This window comes from Crinia signifera, chromosome 5 (genome assembly GCF_055691185.1).
Source record: "Crinia signifera chromosome 5, ASM5569118v1, whole genome shotgun sequence".
Lineage (NCBI taxonomy): Eukaryota > Metazoa > Chordata > Amphibia > Anura > Myobatrachidae > Crinia > Crinia signifera.
Genome location: NC_139221.1, coordinates 190,742,998 through 190,762,496, shown reverse-complemented (window position 1 = coordinate 190,762,496; position 19,499 = coordinate 190,742,998). Strand labels below are relative to the sequence as shown.

Genomic DNA, 19,499 nt, shown 5'->3' with positions numbered 1-19,499 from the left:
CCCTGTTGTGCTGATCAGTATATCTGTGCTGATCAGCAACTTTTTGGGGGTGCTGGGTTTTTTTTAATATATATACAGCTGTGCAGCGAGTGCAACTGACTGCTGCCCCCCCTTTTGTGCTGATCAGTATAAATTAACTGATCAGCAACTTTTTGGGGGTCCAGGGTTTTTTTTATATATATATACCTGTCAGTGCTGCTGCTGCTGCAGTGTCATAGAGTGATAGATAGTGAGAGATAAAGAGATAGAGAGAGATAGTGACAGAGAGTGATAGAGAGTGCTATATTTTGTGTCTGCTGCCCCCCTTTTGTGCTGATCAGTATATCTGTGCTGATCAGCAACTTTTTGGGGGTGCAGAGTTTTTTTTTAATATATATACCTGTCAGTGCTGCTGCTGCAGTGTCATAGAGTGATAGATAGTGAGAGATAGAGAGATAGAGAGAGATAGTGACAGAGAGTGATAGAGAGTGCTATATTTTGTGTCTGCTGCCCCCCCTTTTGTGCTGATCAGTATATCTGTGCTGATCAGCAACTTTTTGCGGGTGCAGGGTTTTTTTTTTTATATATACCTGTCAGTTGCTGCCAGTTGCACTGTCAGTTGCACCAAAGGTTGTGCACCTGCTGCCCCTCACTGGTAATCAGTGTCGCATCAGTGATCACCTTTTTTTTTGAGGGTGCTGTGGGGTCTTTTTTTAATTTTTTTTTTACACACACTGTGATTTTGTGGGTGTCCTGTGGCCACTGTGCGCTGATCAGTGACGTACATCACTGATCAGATTTTTCGGCACAGGGTTGATCTTTTTTTTTTTTTTGATCAAATTCCTGTTGCCTTTGAGCGCTGTTCAGTGACGGACGTTACTGACCAACATCTGTGCTCAATTTTTGGCGCAGGACCTTTTTTTTTTTTCTGCACTACATACACACTACACAATACATACCCCCCCCGGGTTGAAATAAAGTTTGTACCCCCCCTACACTATACACGTGTTGAAACATTTCACTACCAGAAACACAAAAATAAAAATGGCATCCCAAATGTCATCCCAAATGTCATCCCAGTCATCCAGAAGAATGTATTCAGCGGAGGAGGCATATGCCATGCTTGCCTCTGACTCTGACACAGCCAGTGATGCAAGCGGGGAATTTGAAGGATTCATCTTAAGCTCCTCTTCCTCCTCTAGTGATGAGGGACCCCCTCAAAGACGCCCCCGTAGAGCAGCTGAGACCCCCCCCCAATAATTGATCTCGTATGGACCCCACCACCAGACAATTTTGAGCCCCAGGTTCCTGAGTTTTTGGCCATCCCAGGAATCCAATTTGATTCCACAGGTCTCAGAGAAATTGACTTTTTCAAATTATTTTTCTCTGATGATTTTATAAATTTAATGGTGGACCAAACTAATTTATATGCCCAGCAGTTTATTGCTCAAAACCCCACGTCATCATTTGCTAGGTGGACCCCTGTAGATGCAGTAGAGATGATGACGTTTTGGGGTCTGGTGTTTCATATGGTAATAGTAAAAAAGCCAGAAATTAGGCAATATTGGAGTACAGATGTTCTGTACAGCACCCCACTTTACCGTATGGCCATGACCCGGACTCGTTTTGAGATAATCCTTAAATTTTTGCATTACAACGATAATGCACAGTGCCCACCCAAAGATGATCCCACCTTTGACCGGCTATTCAAAGTCAGGCCGGTCATTGATCATTTCAGTGCCAAATTTGCAGAGATGTACATCCCAGATAAATTCATTTGCATTCATTAAATTCCGCCAGTACCTTCCCAATAAGAGGGCAAGGTATGGCATAAAAATGTATAAGCTGTGGGAAAGCACCTCAGGGTACACCCACAGGTTTAGGGTATATGAAGGGAAGGATTCAAGAATTGAACCGCCAGAATGCCCCCCCTCCCTCGTAGGTGTTAGTGGAAAAATTGTCTGGGATTTAGTGCACCCCTTCCTGGATAAAGGTTATCACCTCTATGTGGATAACTTTTACACTAGCATCCCCCTGTTTAAGGCCCTTGGTTCAAGAGGTACAGCAGCTTGCGGTACTGTGCGCAAGAACCAAGGAGGCCTCCCAAAAACGCACATTGCCCAAGTAATGAGAAGGGGTGAAAGCAGGGCACAATCCACCGAAAATATGTTGTTGGTCAAATATAAGGACAAGAGGGATGTCCTTATACTGACAACAATTCACGGAGACAGTACCACCTCCGTCCCTGTACGAGGTACCAGTACCCACACCTCAAAACCTAATTGTATCCTGGATTACAATAAGTACATGGGCGGAGTGGATCTTTCAGATCAGGTACTGAAGCCGTACAGTGCCCTGCGGAAAACAAAAATCTGGTACAAGAAGCTGGCCGTGTATATCATCCAGATGGCACTGTATAACGCTTACGTGCTATTCCGTTCTACCAGCCAGAGGGGGACATTTATGCACTTTCAAGAGGAAGTCATAAAGGGCCTAATATTTGGGAACCAGCAGGCAGAGGGCCCCAGTACTTCTAGTACTGGCCCCCGTATTGTACCAGGGCAGCATTTTCCTGATGAAATCCCCTCCACTGGAAAAAAGGGCAGGACACAAAAAAGGTGCAAAGTTTGCTATAAAAAGGAATAAGAAAGCAAACTATTTTCCAGTGTGACACTTGCCCCGACAAACCCGGCCTATGTATAAAGGAGTGTTTTAAAATATACCACACATCTATGGATTATTAGGTTCATCATTTCACCGTGCTTCGGGGGTCTTGCTAATGCCACATAGCACCCACCATTCATTCCACCAGACTCTGAGCCGCAAAATCCAAAAATCACTCCTTCCCTTCTGAGTCCTGCCATGCACCCAACTGGTATTTTTTGGTCACATGTGAGGCATTGCCGTACTCGGGAGAAATTGGGGCACAGATTTTGGGGTGCTTTTTCTCCTTCATACCTTATGAAAATGAAAAATTTTGAGCCAGAACTGCATTTTTGTGTAAAAAAATGTAATTTTTCATTTGCACAGCCCAGTTGTATCAAAATTGGTGAAACCCCTGGGGGTTTGAAATGTACACTATACCCCTAGATGAATTCCCTGAGGGGTGTAGTTTGCAAAATGGGGTCACTTGTGGGGGGTTCCACTGTATTGGTGCTTTGGGGGTCTTGCTAATGCGACATAGCACCCACCAACATTCCACCAGAATCTGTGCTGCAAAATCCAAATATCACTCCTTCCCTTCTGAGTCCTGCCATTTTTTGGTCACACATGAAGCATTGCCGTACTAGGGAGAAATTGGGACACAGATTTTGGGGTGCTTTGTCTCCTTCATTCCTTGTGAAAATGAAAAATTTTGAGCCAGAACTGCATTTTTGTGTAAAAAATTTAATTTTTCATTTTCACTGCCCAGTTGTACCACAATTGGTGAAACCCCTGGGGGTTTGAAATGTACATTATACCCCTAGATAAATTCCCAGAGGGGTGTAGTTTGAAAAATGGGGTCACTTGTGGGGGGCTTCCACTGTATTGGTGCTTCGGGGGTCTTGCTAATGCGACATAGCACCCACCAAAATTCCACCAGAATCTGAGCTGCAAAATCCAAAAATCACTCCTTCCCTTCTGAGTCCTGCCATGCACCCAAATGGTATTTTTTGGTCACATATGAGGCATTGCCGTACTCGGGAGAAATTGGGGCACAGATTTTGGGGTGCTTTGTCTCCTTCATTCCTTGTGAAAATGACAAATTTGGAGCCAGAACTGCATTTTTGTGTAAAAAATGTAATTTTTCATTTGCACAGCCCAGTTGTATCAAAATTGGTGAAACCCCTGGGGGTTTGAAATGTACACTATACCCCTAGATGAATTCCCTGAGGGGTGTAGTTTGCAAAATGGGGTCACTTGTGGGGGGGTTCCACTGTATTGGTGCTTCGGGGGTCTTGCTAATGCGACATAGCACCCACCAACATTCCACCAGAATCTGAGCTGCAAAATCCAAAAATCACTCCTTCCCTTCTGAGTCCTGCCATGCACCCAAATGGTATTTTTTGGTCACATGTGAGGCATTGCCGTACTCGGGAGAAATTGGGGCACAGATTTTGGGGTGCTTTGTCTCCTTCATTCCTTGTGAAAATGACAAATTTGGAGCCAGAACTGCATTTTTGTGTAAAAAATGTAATTTTTCATTTGCACAGCCCAGTTGTATCAAAATTGGTGAAACCCCTGGGGGTTTGAAATGTACACTATACCCCTAGATAAATTCCCTGAGGGGTGTAGTTTGCAAAATGGGGTCACTTGTGGGGGGGTTCCACTGTATTGGTGCTTCGGGGGTCTTGCTAATGCGACATAGCACCCACCAACATTCCACCAGAATCTGAGCTGCAAAATCCAAAAATCACTCCTTCCCTTCTGAGCCCTGCCATGCACCCAAATGGTATTTTTTGGTCACATGTGAGGCATTGCCGTACTCGGGAGAAATTGGGGCACAGATTTTGGGGTGCTTTGTCTCCTTCATTCCTTGTGAAAATGACAAATTTGGAGCCAGAACTGCATTTTTGTGTAAAAAATGTAATTTTTCATTTGCACAGCCCAGTTTTATCAAAATTGGTGAAACCCCTGGGGGTTTGAAATGTACACTATACCCCTAGATGAATTCCCTGAGGGTGTAGTTTGCAAAATGGGGTCACTTGTGGGGGGGTTCCTAACTTTTAGGATGTTATGGTGCCTAGAAACCTACATGGTGCCTAAAAAATAATCTCATAAAAAGGAGGCTCCAAAATCAAGTAGGTGCTCCTTCTATTATGAAGCCTGTGGTTTGGTCATCGTGCACACTAGGGCCACATATAGGATATTTATGAAAATAAAAGAATTGGGGGAATCAATTTTTAGTCACATTTCTCTAGTAAAATCTACTGTGTTCCTTAGAAAAATGTATTAAAATTGCAAATCTGCAAAAAAAATGAAATTTAGAAATTTCACCTACACTTTGTTTTAATTCCTGTGAAACACCTAAAGGGTTAACAAACTTCCAAAATGCTGTTTTTAATACTGTGAGGGGTTCAGTTTTTGAAATGGCATCATTTATGGGGGTGTCTCACATACAAGTCCCTCAAAGTCACATCAGAACTGAACTGGTCCCTAAAAAAATCAGTGTTTGAAATTTTCTTGAAAATTTGAGAATTTGCTATTCATATTTTAAGCCTCCTAGTGTCCAAAAAAATTAAAAGGATGTTGAAAAAATGATGGAAATATAAAGTAGACATATGGTCTATGTTAGTTATTAACTATTTTGAGTGGTATGATTATTTGTCTCACAAGCAGAAAATTTAACATTTTGAAAATTGCTAAATTTTCCATTTTTTTGCGACATTTTGGTATTTTTCACAAAAAAACACAGACTGTATCGACCCAAATTTACCACTAACTTGAAGTACAATGTGTCACGAGAAAACAATCTCAAAATCACTGGGATAAGTAAAAGCAAAAAAAAGTTATCCCCACTTAAGTGATACCTGTCAGATTTGAAAAAAAAGGGCTCTGTCAGGAAGGCAAAAACAGGCTGCGGCGGGAAGGGGTTAATAAAGTGATTTCCCCCAATTGCGTCATCATAGCACCTTGACACCTGCTAGACGTTGTCTGCTTTTTAGGCATTGTATAGCAGGGGTGATCAATTGTGATGCCACACCCTGTTCAGCCCACCTTCCTGCTAACCATGCCCACAATGTATCTAGAACACAGTATGTATTGTTGGATTCTAGTGTATTCTAAGGGGCGTAGCCAGAACTTTGTGGGGCCCACGGCAGCATTTTAAATGGCCTATTGTGAGAGACACTTATCCGCAGGAGCTCCTGAGTGCTCCCGAGTCCTCCCAAGCCGCCTCCTAAGCCACTGCTGTAAAGTGAATGGCGGCAGGGGTCAGGGGAGCTATAGCATTCAATCGCCGAAGTGGAGGTGATGGGGGGGGGGGGGCTTTAGAGGTGGTGCGGAAAATGTCCGGGCTTACCACCCAAGGGGTTAATATTATGCCCCATAGGTAAGTTGTATTGTGTCATATGCTGTTTTCCTTGCTAATATTTAATATTCTGTGTCATTTCTTCAGGGACGTCTGCATTTCGGTTATTCCAATTCAAATCAACACACTGATTTTACCTCACCAAATTAGATTTAAATAACATTTTGTATATGTCAAAAACGCACACCCAGCATATTTTCAAATTGCTAAATAAATTGGTGTGGTATAATTTTACTGTGTTGGTACTTATGTATTAGCAGGGCGCCCGGCTATGCTACCCTGACAACGTACCTTAGGCTACATTGTCAGCATAGCCTAGATGGGCGCCGGCCCTGCTAATATGTGTGTAGTGCATTATACTTACCTAACGTCCTAATGTCCCCCAGTGTTCCCCTGCTCTGGCACCCTCCCCCTTGACACCCCGGCGGCAACGTTCCCCTCCTCCGGCAGCCTCCTCATGACACCCCAGCAATGTACGCAATTCAGCGGACTGCCGCTGGGGGAGCATAACATGGTTTCCCTGCTCCCCCAGTGGCACTACGATAATTGCGTACATTGCTGCCGCTGGGGTGTCATGGAGGAGGCTGCAGGAGGAGGTCACCAGGGACATCGCTGCTGGGATCGTGATAGACGTTAGATAAGTATAATGCACCACACGCACACATATGCACACACACTATCAACACACATTTCACCCACTAACACAATCATATCCCCACTATCCACGTGGGCGTGGAGTTAATTTTATAAAGTGTGGCGAGCCACCGAGCCCGCAAAGCGGATACGCGTCCCCACGTGGGGCTCGCTGCTTTCGCCATGCTTCAGGCTCGGTGGCTCGCTGCACTCGCCACACTTTATAAAATTAACTCCACGCCCACGTGGATACTGGGGGGTATGACGTGGATAGTGCGAATATGAACCACTGTGTATTAGCACAGCTCCTGAACAAGCGACGTAAGTTATGTAGCCAGCATAGTGGTGTATTGGTATTCTCAATACACCACTACGCAAACTACGTAATGGGCGCCCTGCTAATACATAAGTATCACTGTGTTTTATGCCCGTTTTGTGATATACAACAGAATAGGCTTTGTCAGGAAAAACATTTTCCAAACTAAAACTGAATTTTTAAACATAATTATTTCAAAAAGTGTGTGGATAATGGGTTCTACAAGTAGTAATAGGTAATAACAGATGATGGCTTCTTTTTTTTTAAAGATATAAATCAAGTTGAATAGACATACTTGACACTGTATTATTTAGTCAACAATGTTAACTCAATATAGTTTGACAATGCCTCAGTTGCTTTTAAAGTGTAATCAGTACAATAAATTATTCAATTTATTATGTCTAAGACATCTATTAGAACACATTATGGCTCGGACTGGCCTGGCGGGGGACTGGGAGATTCCTGGGGGGCCCCATTGGTTCAAAACTACTCCCACTTTTACAGGGGGGTGGGGCCTGCGCCTGCCATCTAAAATAAATGCCGCCGGGAAGTCGCCGCCAGCAGTGTTCCCCAGAGCTAGGGTGACCAACTCATCCCTTTAATCCGGGACACATATTAATTACACAGGTTCTGTGGCTGGCTTTCACCTGGTTTTAAACTGCCACACCTCAAGACTCCATTTCACCTGGTTTTAAACTGCCACAGAACCTGTGTAATTAATATGTGTCCCAGATTAAAGGGATGAATTGGTCACCCTACCCAGAGCCGACCCAGCGCACAAACCGTCCGCGGCCCACTCGCCTGTCAGTGTCAGTGCTGCAGCTGGCTCCAGGCATGTCAGATGCGGGGTCGCGCAGGGCGCCGCCATATTGGAGCCTGGAGCCAGCCAGCATGTGCTCTATGCCTGCTGTGCAGCGTCCAACATCAGACGGAGATGCTGGCAGGCCCGGCACCACAGCGCACAGAGAGCTACTCAGGAGCCTGCCTACCTGCCTGCCCAGTGCCCACTTGCCTGGCCCACATAAGGCACAGAGAGCTCACCCGCCCGCTTGTATTTCTTACGGTATGTTTATAAATAAACTTGACCCTGTCAGATAATGTTACACATTGACCCTAATTTTTTTTTTTTATTGAATTGAAGTATATATATATATATATATATATATATATATATATATATATATATATAGAGAAAGCAAGAATCCTCTGGGGATAAGCACGTCACTGCAGCCAATATCATTAAGGCAAAAAGTTCCGTTTATTAGCCTCAACGGGCCGTTTCGGGGCAAAACCCCTTTGTCAAGAGACTTAGCAAAAAAACATGTATTTGCTAAGTCTCTTGACAAAGGGGTTGTGCCCCGAAACGGCCCGTTGAGGCTAATAAACTGAACTTTTTGCCTTAATGATATTGGCTGCAGTGACGTGCTTATCCCCAGAGGATTCTTGCTTTCTATAATATACAGCAAAGGCACGCAGCATTATTGGACGATCGTGGGGAGTGCCGGTCCTTCATCCTGGATATATATATATATATATATATATATATATATATATATATATATATATATATAGAGGAATGGAAGAGGCGGCACTCAAATGGGATTTTTCAAAAGTGTATTGTGGCAAAAGAAAGGACCAACGTTTCGGGGTCTTAATCACCCCTTTGTCAAGGTGCAAGTGGAAATCAAACAAACCTCCACAGTACAAGAAATAGTTAAATAAAACACACACTGACACCCAGAAAAATAAACGTTTAATACATCCACAGCCCACACATACTGATACTTACCTACCTTGAGCCCGTGGGTCGGTCCCTGGATCTGGGGTCCGGAGCTACAGGGCTGAAGAGTCCGGTTCCGGGGCCTTGGTCCTGGTTCCGGGGCTGGTCCGGGGCTCCAGGGCTGAAGAGTCCGGTTCCAGGGCCTTGGTCCTGGTTCCGGGGCTGGTCCGGGGTCCGGGGCTCCTGGGCTGAAGATTCCGGGGTCCTGGATCCGTAGTAATCCTAAGGGGTACCTGAGGAAGGAAATCCTACTCACCTGGTCCCCAGTGGAAGATGAACATCTCTGCATCTCTCTAGTCCGTGAGCGGGTACCAGCCGGGAGCAGCGCGTCTGGAGCTGAAGATGCCAGGGTCGTCGCTGGGGACCAGGTGAGTAGGATTTCCTTCCTCAGGTACCCCTTAGGATTACTACGGATCCAGGACCCCGGAATCTTCAGCCCAGGAGCCCCGGACCCCGGACCAGCCCCGGAACCAGGACCAAGGCCCTGGAACCGGACTCTTCAGCCCTGTAGCTCCGGACCCCAGATCCAGGGACCGACCCACGGGCTCAAGGTAGGTAAGTATCAGTATGTGTGGGCTGTGGATGTATTAAACGTTTATTTTTCTGGGTGTCAGTGTGTGTTTTATTTAACTATTTCTTGTACTGTGGAACTACAAGTGCCAGCGGGCCCTTTTAGTGCCCCGCATGCTGGGACTTGTGGTTCTCAAAGTCCCAGCATGTGGGGTAGGCTTGCTGGGACTCATAGTTCTACAGTATAAGACAATAGTTTTTATTCTTTTTTTACACTTTTCATCAGCCCGATGCCCACCGCCCAGGGGCATCGGGGACAGCCCCGGACTTTCAGCATGGGCTGGTAAGTCCTGGAGGGGGGGACCCCTTCTTTGGGGAGGTCCCCACTTCCCCAGGACCCCTGCCCATGCTGACCAGCCAGGGGGATAATGCTTTGGCCGTGGGACCTTATATAATAAGTGTCCCCCTGCTGGCTGGTTGGTTCTGGTGCTGGTTCTTGAAATACGGGGGACCCCTAGTCATTTTGTCCCCCGTATTTTGGGAACCAAACCGGACCTTGAGCCTGGTGCTGGTTTCATTAAATCAAGGGGACCCCTATTTGTCGGGGACCGTGATTTTATGTCACCAGCACCGGCTTAATGACCCCGGGGCTGGTTATGCTCTGGCGGGGGACCCCGCGCGTTTTTTTTTATTAAACTGTTTAACCCTTTTTTCAAACAGAACCCTGCACAGATCTCAATCAATCTAATTCGCCCATCAGAACCTGGTCTGATTTTTGGGCGAATTTTAGACACATTTATACAAATCGCATACCATTAAATATGCGATTTGTATACTTTTCAATGTAAAAACATCTGGATGCGATGTGCTGCGAAAAACAGCCATCGCATTTCCAGAATGTCAAATTTGTTGGCCAAAATCGCACTTTTTTCACATTTTCGCAGCTCATTAAATATGCGAAAATGGAAAAACATGCGATTTCGGCCTTTTTTTGCGAAAAAAGTGGCAAAAAAAAAAACAAAACGCATCCCATAGAATGTCACCCATTGTGTTTAGGTGATTTTTATATTATTGGCATTCTTTTATTATCCTATCCAATTATACCTTGTCTTTTTCACACAAAAAATTGACCTTTTTTGTGCAAAAACACATACTGGTAAATTTACTAAGTTCTATTGAAAATGGGATGTTTCCCATAAAAACCAATAAGTTTCTGCTTTTTATTTATTTAGCACCTAGCAACATACCATCTTCAATTGAATACCATCTTAGAAATAAACCCCATTAAATCTGTGAAATCAGGAAAAAATCCGGTACTTATGTATTATCTGGACTCCCATGTTAAATGCACCCCATTTTTTCATACCCCTACTATCCAACTACGCATGGAGTTGATTTTATATAGTGTGGCGAGCGCAGCGAGCCACCGTGCCCGAAGTGTGGTGAGCGCAGCGAGCCCCGCGAGGGGACGCGGTCTCATAAGAAAAACGTGAGTCCAGATATTACATAAGTACCAAAAATCCATATTTAGGCCAGTATTCAATGCTCTGGATCAGGGGCGTAACTAGAATTTTGAAAGCCGCCCCCCCCCCCCCCTCCCCACACACACACCATTGTCACTACAATTTAAAGATTCAAAGAGGTGAGACAGATGGAGAGGGAGTTAGAGAGAGGGTTGAGAGAAACAGAGGGGACAAGGAAAGAAAGCAGGGGAAAGCGAAAGGAGAGAAAGCTGTTGGGGGGGAAATATGGTGGGGGGGGGTGCAAGAGCATTTGGAGACAGAAAAAGATGAGAGCAAGGAAGAGAGTGGGGGTGAGGAGAGAGAAAACAAAAGAGTGTGAAAAGGTGGCAGGAGAGAATGAAAAAGACATACAAAGAGCACCTTTTTTTAAAAAAAAATCTTCATTTGCTGTTTTAAATTATAACTGCCGCAGCTACTTGCTCAGCATTTTGGGCTGGAAAGATGCTTTAATTACGCTGTACTGATGTGTGCTGGTGCCACTTCCTGCACCTGTCACACAGTATGACAGGCAGAGGCGGCACCAGCAGAATGAAGATTGGCACCACAATCTCACCTTCCCGTGCAATACCCCACTTCCAGCTTCCTCGCCAGTAGCTGTGCCTACGCCAGGGGCGGATTGGGATGTAAAACCAGCCCGGGAAATTTATGGAAGCAGCCCTGGGGGTGGAGTCTGCTAAGGGGGTGGAGTCTGTCAAGAGGGGGCGGATACCTACTAATAGAATCTGATTCAGAGTTGCATGCAGTTGCGGCCTTCCTTGTATTTTTTGATGCAGTTGCATATGCGACTTTATGCTAATGCTGCTACGCTGCCACCATTGGCTGCATTATTGAAACTTTCACCAGCTCTATCCTAGGTGCAGATCATCCGTCTCAGTATGGCCTCCAATGCGAGCAAATCAGCTTCTCTGTATGCAACCACTATCAGCAACTCGCCCATATCACTCCAATAACACGCCGCTACTGTGAATAGCTGACCCCCTGTAACCCAAAGGAAAGCATAACACATTTATAATAGACTTTTTGGTGCTTGCACATGAGCAACTCTGTACAAACACCATAACACTGGCCACCAAATACATAAATAAAAAGCATTGACCCCACAGGAAAAAACCTGACCCACAACAGGTAACAAACATACTGACCCCCGATAGGGGGGAAAAAAATCCTCAAAGAAAATAAAAACATATTCCCCCACAAAAAAAAACACACTGGCCCCCAAAGAAAAAACAACCATTGGCCCAAACCGAAAACAATACACATTGGTAGCCCCAGTGGGAGAAAAACACACTGACACCAGACAAAAAAAAACAAAAAACATTAACCGCTAGCCCCCAAAGGAATAACATAAAAACACATTGGGCACCACAACAGCAAAAAAATCATTGAGAGGTGCCAAAAATAGAAAACAGCAATCACATTTTACAATATATATCTATTTATCTATCTACATAAAATCACAACTGCTCACACATATCTAATCAAAGGACTGCGGCCCTCCGTTCTGATTGAAGTGTGCAAATGAAGACTCAAAATATGGTGCAACAAAACCATGATTTGGTTCAATCAGACCGGAGAAAAGACCGATTGTAGACTTAAATCAGACCGGAGTTCCTGGATTTTATATATATATTTTAATTCCTAAAATAAATAGATAGTTTTTTAATTACTTCAAACATCTAGACGCCGCCGACTGGATGGCACCTCATGGTTAGCATTACTGCCTCACAGCGCTGAGGTCATGGGTTCTATCCCCACCATGGCCATAACTGTGCAGAGTTTGTAAATTCTCCCCATACTTGCGTGGATTTCTTCCGGGTACTCCGGTTTCCTCCCACAATCCAAAAATATACTGGTAGGCTAATTGGCTCCAACCAAAATTAACCCTAGAATGTCTGTGTGCGTGTGTATATGTGGCAGGGAATATAGATAGTAAGCTCCACTGGGGCAGGGACTGATGTGAGTGTTCAAATATTATCTGTAAAAGCGATGCGGAATATAAGAAACAGTTAATAAATAAATAAATCCCTGCACCACTGGGCCCAGCAGCACATTCCTGCAGGAGACAAGGTGTGGGTGGACCATATGGGGCAGGCAGCTTCAGTGCTTCCCGCTGTACTTTGTACTAAAGGCGAGCAGTGCTTCCGGCACCACCATTACATTACATACCGCATGCTGCTCCTCCACTTATTAAGGGAGCCCATTACACAATATGCGGCACACTTTAATGCCCATATGACATTATGCCACACATTATGCTATGCGTAATGCCCCAAGTACTGCTTATAGACATAATGCCACCAGTAATGCCTTTTACACAATGCCCCATTAGTGCAATTGGTTTATACACATCAGACCAATATCAGCCGATTTTCGACCGATAATCGGTAAACATCGGACGATATATCGCCCGATTTATCGGAAATCAGCCAATCGGCCCAAAAATCGTTCTAGTGTGTGGGCACCTTTACACACACACATAATGTCCACAGTAGTGGTGCGGTTTACACATAATGCCCACTGTTGGCCACAATAGTAGACAGTAGCAGCGCTGTGTAACTCCCGCACCAGTTGTCAACAGTAGTAGCGCTGTGTAACGCCCATACCAGTTGCTGTCAATAGTATCACCGTGTAACACACTCACCATTTGCTGACAGTAGTAACACTGCGTAACACTCTCACCTGTTGCCGGCTCTAGTAGCGCTGCGTAACAACCGTACCAGTTGCAGACAGTAGTAGCGCTGCTTAATACCCTCACCAGTTGCCGACAGTAGTAGTGCTGGGTAATGCCTGCACCAGTTGTCGACAGTAGTAGCGCTGCGTAACACACTCACCAGTTGCCGACAGTAGTAGCGCTGCTTAATACCCTCACCAGTTGCCGACAGTAGTAGTGCTGGGAAATGCCTGCACCAGTTGCCGACAGTAGTAGCCCTGCGTAATGCCCACACCAGTTGCTGACAATACTAGCCCTGGATAACACCCATACCAGTTGCCTATAGTAGTGGCGCTGCGTAACTCCCGCACCAGTTACCGACAGTAGTAGCGCTGCTTAATACCCTCACCAGTTGCTGACAGTAGTAGCGCTGCGTAACACACCCACCCAGAGCCGGCCCTAGCCTAAATGATGCCCTAGGCAAGATTTTGGATGGTGCCCCCTAGCACCGCCACTAGTTCCGCCTCTGACCCTGCTCCCCTTTACCAGCACCATCAACCCTCATCATAGCAGTCATCATTTTGGTGCTCCTACCCGCAATATTTTAAATAGAAACAGTGCACACATTTGGTGCGCAGCCCAAACAGGGACACACAATTTTGCCCCCAATTCAAATTATGCCACACAGTAGTGCAACTTTATTCACATTATATCATGCGATGGTGTCCCTTATTCACGTGACATCACACTGTAGTACCACTTTACCTTATATACATTACTCCTCACATTATACCCTTAGAAAAAAATCCTGAGAAAATATTGTATTTTAACCACCTCCATGGCCACACTGCAACCCAGCACAAAGCAGTGTGTGCTGGGCAGAGGAGAAGAGCTGCAGCTGCTGTTGTCACTTAAGGGGAGGGGGCCCGGGGCCCCCACTGGGCCCTCCCATCAGACTTTGGCCTGGGTAATTTGTACCCCCTACCCCTTTCTCTCGGCACCCCTGATAATACCATACAGTAATGCCCCTTACACATGACACACATTATTAATGTCCTTATAACCATAATGCCCCTTACACATTATGCCAACCTTTATTAATGCCCTTCATACACATAATGACACACATAATACCCCTTACACATATGTTGCACATTATTAATGCCCTTATACACATGACACACATAATGCCCATTACACATATGTTGCACATTATTAATGCCCTTATACACGACACACATAATGCCTGTTACACATATGTCACACATTATTAATGCATTTATACATGACACACATAATGCCCCTTACACATATGCCGAACACTATTGCACAACCAACCCACCCGCAGACAGCACTCTTACAGCCGCTAACACTGTGACCTCTGCTTCTGCTTGGATACAGATGTTTCCTCGGTACTCTTTACCTAGAAGGGCGCCCATCGTGGCCATCTCGGGCATTGAATGCACTAAAAAATCGGGTGCGATGCGACCGACGAGATGCCCGAGATTTCCCATAGGGAACAATGTTAAATGTCTCAATTGACCCAATTTTCCTTTTCAATGCCTCAATTGACCCGATTTTTCCATAGGAAACAATGTTAAATGGGCCACAGAGGACAAATAGGCACCCTGAAGTGTGAAATGGCCACCCCAATTGTTAACGCCACCCCACGATCAACGTCAACCCGAAGCGTGGCGAGCGCAGCGTGCCCGCGAGGGGCGGCGGTACGCGTCCTACAACCTTTTCATACCCCCACTATCCACGTCGGCGTGGAGTTGAGAATAGAAAGTGTGGCGAGCGCAGCGAGCCACCGAGCCGGAAGCGTGGCGAGCGCAGCGAGCCCCGCGAGGGGACACGGATACCTTCACAGGTATCCGCGTCCCCTCGCGGGCTTCACAGCTGTCCACTGCGCTCGCCTCGCTGCGCTCGCCACACTTTCTATTCTCAACTCCACGCCGACGTGGATAGTGGGGGTATGAAAAGGTCGTAGGACGCGTACCGCCGCCCCTCGCCACGCTTCGGGTTCACGTTGATCGTGGGGTGGCGTTTTTGATGAAAATTTGTCTTCTTTGCATTGTTATGATGAGCACACACAAGGAGCTTCCGATGATTAAAATGATATGTGGCATGCCTATATTCTGTGTGCGACTGTGGCTGTACCTGCATACGGAATGCTATGTTACAGTGATTTTCATGAATACACTATTTCATATGCAGATACAGCCTCACTCACACACAGAATATAGGCATGCTGCATATCATTTTAATCAGCAGAATCTGCTGATGCCCCTAGGCATTCCAAATGCCCTAGGCAATTGCCTAGTTTGCCTATGCCTAAGGCCGGCCCTGCACCCACCAGTTGCCGACAATAGTAGCGCTGCTTAACACCCGCACCAGTTGCCGACAGTAGTGACACTGCATAATGCCCTCACCAGTTGCTGACATTAGAAGCACCATGTAACACACTTACAATTTGCCGACAGTAGTAGCGCTGCGTAACGCACGCACCAGTTGCTTACAGTAGTAGCGCTGCATAATGCCCGCACCAGTTTCTTACAGTAGTAGCGCTGCATAATGCCCGCACCAGTTGCTGACAGTAGTAGCGCTGCATAATGCCCACACCAGTTGCTGACAGTAGTAGCTCTGCGTAACGCCTGCACCAGTTGCCAACGGTATTAGTGCTGCGTAATACCCACACCAGTTGCCAACAGTATTAGCGCTGCGTAATGCCCGCACCAGTAGCTGACAGTATCAGCGCTGCGTAATGCCCACACCAGTTGCCAACAGTAGTGACACTGCATAATGCCCACACCAGTTGCCCACAGTAGTAGTGCTGCATAATGCCCGCACCAGTAGTAGTTCTGTGTAACACCAGCACTACCACTGTATTTACCTTAAAAGCTGGCTGCAGCTGCTTCTTTCAAATTCTTTCATGTGTAGCTCTGCCCCCTTCCACTTGTGTAGCTCCGCCCCCTTTCCAGGATCCGCTGTCCTGACTGAGGACATCAAAGGGGGTTGGGAGCCAGGAGGGAGCTCAGCTCACCTCAGCTCTGTCTGTGCTGCACTGCTGCCTCTAATGCAGTCAGTGTGATAGTGTACTGGCAGCCGGCAGCCACAGAGCCTGGACAGCAGCATGGATGTACAGCAGGGAGGGCGCATCTCATGGCCGGCGCCTCCCTGCACGCAGGTAACACTTGACAGTGAGTGACAGATAGAACCGCGGGAGCAGCTGCATGCGTCCGCACATGCGCACCAGCCCTCCCGCGGCCATTTTTACTGCTGGCTGCTTAGTATTACTTTTACTTACTGGTGCTGGTCACAGCCATATTTGTTTAAGGAAAACTGCTGTGGCCGCGGTTGTGAAGTCCACAGCCCAGCCAGGGAGGTGAGCAGCCACTTTATGTCTATTATGGGCCGGCCCACCAGGAAATATCCCGGTATCCCAGCATGCCAATCCGCCCCTGGCCTACGCGAAGACCCGGCAGCAGTACCCCGGCCAGCCGCTCCAAAAGCCAGAGGATAGCAGCAGCAGGCCGACCAAAGGCTAAATGAGATGGCAGCAGTAGTGGTGCCTCCACTAGCGACTGCCTAGAGTCACTCCCTGGGGGAAGGTGGTAGTGGAAGGTGGTAGTGGGGGGTGGGATGTATATACGTACGAAAGCAGTGCATGCAGTGGCGACTGCCTTATATTTACGCAGGCTTATGGGTGAAGAGCAGGGCAGCTGGCTAACACAATGTGACATCAGCTGCCCTCCTCCTGCCCACGATTCCATGGGAATGGCCAGCGTTTTCATGGGGACGCCCATGATATGCTGGGCGTTCCCATGGGCCCGATCCGGCCCACGCCCCCGTTCGCCAAGAGAGACTGCACATAAATTCTGCGTACTCGCAGAAACAAAACATTGCTCCCAAATGACCCCTTTATGAATGAGATTGTCAGTGTATGTAGTGTGTATGAATGGGAGTGTCAGTGTATGTAGTGTGTATGAATGGAGGCGGCATTGTATGTAGTGTGTATGAATGAGAGCGTCAGTGTATGAAGAGTGTATGTATGAATGAGAGCGGCAGTGTATGTAGTGTCTATGATTGAGAGCGTCAGTGTATGTAGTGTGTATGAATGGGAGCCGCAATGTATGTAGTATGTGTGAATGAAAGCATCAGTGTATGTAATGTGTATGAATAAAAGTGTCAGTGTATTTAGTGTGTGTGAATGAGAGCGTATGTATGTAGTGTGTATGAATGGGAGCAGCATTGTATGTAGTGTGCATGAATGAGTGTCAGTGTATGTAGTGTGCATGTGCAGTATGAATGGGTGCAGCAGTATATGTAGTGTGCATGTATGATTGGGAGCAGCTATGTATGCATGTACAGTATGTATGAATGAGAGCGAAAATGTTTGTATATATGAACAGTATGTATTTGAGAGGCAGTGTACAGATGTGTTGCTAGAGCCCAGTGCGCATGTGCCAGATTCCTATTGTGTGTAAGGGGGGAATAAACATTTTTGCTATGGGGCCCACAAAGCTATAGTTACCACCTGTTCTGAGATATAATTTTATATATTTTTATGAAAAAATATCAGTTTAAAACACCTGTGCAGGTTTGGAAATTATGCATCCGAAGCACTCAAGAGTAGTCTGGACTGAGTAGAGTTGTCCATTTAGACTAGAGAAAAGCTGTGATATTAATGAGCCATGTAAGAACACCAAAGAGATCTGAGAAACTTGCTGTGCAAAGCCACATACCAGGAACCCGACTGTCAACAACAGTTAATCAACCAAATACTTTCATTGAGTATTTTATACTGTGTTTAATACTAAAACTTTAATTACAGGTCTTGTTATACAATTTTATTACTGCTATTCTAAAGCTGCTGTAAACTTTTACCACTTCTGACCACGCTTACCTACTTTTCATTGAACTTCGTAGGGAAGGGTCCAAGCTCTGACACATCAAGCCCCAATGATGTGATTTGCATCTCTTAGCCCCTTTACCTAAAGACATGCCAGTGCTTAACTCTACATCCTGCCTGCTTCAATAGGTTACGGGCATGATTCGTGAGTGCAGGGGGCTACCCTGAAAATCGACAGCCTACTGCATCTTCCAGAAGAGTAGACAAGTATGCTTCATATTTCAATTTATGGATAGAGGTACATAATATAGATAGAGAATCTCTCATTCTGCCGGGGACAGCTGACAGCCCCCACTATCCGCTAAAAAGGGGCATGTGAGACTCTCGCGCGTCCCCATCAGATGCAGCGCCTCTCGCCAGTGAAGGGGATCTGGCAGGGCCAGACTGGCCATCTGGCACTTCTGGCAAATGCCAGAAGGGCTGATGGCCAGGTGGGCCAAATTTGAGTCCCGCTCTGTTCAGCAGTTCCATTATGTGTAATGCCTTCTTTTTCTGATGCCACGCCTCCTTTCCATGAGACCACGCCCCATTTTTGCCGCGCAAGGGTCCCGCCTACTGCAGGTGGGCCTGTGTGCTCAAAATCCTAGGGCCGATTTCTGGTTCCAGTCCGGCCCTGGGATCTGGCGAGGGCTGTGGGTGTATGAGAGGCGCTCCATCTGTATCATAGGAGATTATGCTCAGAAAAAATATAGGCCTTGGCCTATAATCATTAAGATGTGGGAAATCCAGCCCAACTATTTTATGCATTTATTCATTTGTTGATATTTAATCACTCAGCTTTTATATTTATTAATGGCTTTATTTCTTTGCCCTCCCACATTTCAATTGAACCTTTTGCTCAATGGAGACACCTTTTAAGGTCCTCTATTTCTGTAAACATACTGTACAGTAGCACAACTTAACCCATTTGCAGAAGACAGATTCTTGTGTCTCACTAACCTTGAGACCTTTTTACCAGCATTACATTATGTATACGAAGGTTATTATTTTTATTAATGATTAGCTGGTTCGGATCTGAACCCCCCTCCGAACTTCACGATTTGGGACTGGAGTCCAGCTCAGGTTTCCCAGCCAGACTCGGATTCTTAGATCGAGGAAAAGCGCTGTTGGATTCTCACAGGTGTTTAATTCTATATAAGTCCCTGCTTATCACCTCCATTTTCAGTCTGGAATTGGCAGTGGATGG

General features: G+C 46.0%; 1 protein-coding gene across 5 annotated transcripts in view; it reads right to left on the bottom strand.

Annotated features, from left to right (window-relative positions):
- COL15A1 (collagen type XV alpha 1 chain) overlaps positions 1–19,499 on the bottom strand; it is a 537,229-nt gene that overhangs the window by 370,485 nt on the left and 147,245 nt on the right. The window lies entirely within an intron of this gene.